The following is a 1,909-nucleotide window of genomic DNA, read 5'->3' as shown; positions in this document are numbered from 1 at the left end:
GGAGAGTCAGCTGAGTCCATAGGAGAGGCCCCCAAGGGTTCCGTGAGGACGAGATCCGCAGCAGAGGCGAGGATCTCCACCTCATCCCCGGAGCCAGGACTATGTACAGCAGGCGGTACTGAAACCGCCAGAACGTCCTTCTTTTTGGACACATGCTGTTCCTTCTTCTCATGTCGGCACTTAGGGTGAGAGGGCTGGGAGAGCTTCTCTGAAGGAGGGTCGGCGGCTGATGACGACGCAGAAGCCCTACGACCAGCAGGTGGCGGAACCTTCAGCCACTGGCTGACATCTGGCTGGGAAGGAGAAGAAACGGAGGAAGGGAGAGCCCTGAGGGACCCCTTCCGCGAGAGAGGAATCGGCGGAGGCAACGCCGGCGGAGAAGGAGGGGGAGGGATCGAGCTTCCCGGTTGTGGAGCAGATGTCACTCCCGAAGTAAGCGTGGGGGGAGCGACAGAACAGGGTTTGCCCCCAACTGCTAAGGGGGCAACAGAGGAAGGCTTGCCCCCAGACACGAGGGGGGCAGACAGAGATACACGGCCCTGAGGGCCCACTGAAGGCGGCACAGATGAGGCGACAACTGTCGCTCGCGTGGGCGACGATAACATGGCTGCAGCATAAGATGTTCGAATGGAAGCAGGATACAACCTTTCATATTTCAGTTTTGCGTCTCGATAAGTAAGCCGGTCCAGGGTCTTAAATTCCATGATCTTCCGCTCCTTATGAAGAACGGGGCAATCCGGCGAGCATGGAGAGTGGTGCTCCCACAGTTGACACATACGGGCGGAGGCGCACATGGAGAATCGGGATGAGAGGGGCGTCCGCAATCTCGACATGTAGCGCTGGATGGGCAACAGGAGGACATATGCCCAAACTTCCAGCACTGGAAGCACCGCATTGGGGGAGGGACATATGGCTTCACGTCGCAACGGTAAACCATCACCTTGACCTTCTCGGGCAAGACATCACCCTCGAAGGCCAAGATAAAGGCACCGGTGGCCACCCTGTTAATCTTGGGTCCTCTATGTACACGACGGACAAAATGTACTCCACGTCGTTCCAAGTCGGCTCTCAGCTCGTCATCGGATTGTAACAAGAGGTCACGATGGTAAATAATCCCCTGGACCATATTTAAGCTACTGTGGGGAGTGACGGTAACAGGGACGTCACCCAGCTTATCACACAAGAGCAACGCTCGTGACTGGGCTGGGGAGGACATCTTGAGGAGGATGGACCCATTCCTCATTTTAGACAACCCCGCCACTTCCCTAAACTTATCCTCCAAGTGTTCCACAAAAAACAGAGGCTTCGTCATAAGAAAGGAGTCACCATCAGTCCTGCTGCAGACAAGGTATTGCGGTACGTAAGGCTCCCGCTTGGCACTAGATCGGCGTCCCTCCCATGGCGCAGCCAACGAGGGGAACGACTGAGGGTCATATTGTGCAGCATCAAAGTCTACTCTACTACGCTTAGAGTCGCTGGTGGCCGTGCGACCACCAGCTTGGTGTGATTTATTGCGCTTCATTGCGCCACATCCGCCCAGATGCCACCTACTCCGAACGAGGGCTCTCCCCATGGGCGCCACCCAGTCAAAGCAATGGGTACCTGGCCGATATCCCGTTGCCCGGAGTCCCCGTGCCCCAGACAAGATGGGCACATACTCCTTGGCATGCATGGTGAGGAAACAGCTCTGGCATCTGTAGTGCGATCCCTGCATGGTCAGGGGGCTACCACCAAGAGGGTACATGACGACCCCACCACAACGGACTGGCTACCGTGCTGGATTTTAGGTGTTGAAAGGGTCCACAGTTGTCGTAGGCGCTAAGAAGAAGAGTGCGCACAAGGCGAGAAGGAGACAACCCAGAAGATGTTGGGTGTAGTCCCCCCCCCACACGACAATAGGTAACATGCA

The sequence above is a fragment of the Schistocerca serialis genome, chromosome 2 (assembly GCF_023864345.2).
Source record: "Schistocerca serialis cubense isolate TAMUIC-IGC-003099 chromosome 2, iqSchSeri2.2, whole genome shotgun sequence".
Classification (NCBI taxonomy): Eukaryota; Metazoa; Arthropoda; class Insecta; order Orthoptera; family Acrididae; genus Schistocerca; species Schistocerca serialis.
The sequence above is the reverse complement of the archived record's forward strand: the minus strand, read 5'-3'. Positions refer to the sequence as shown.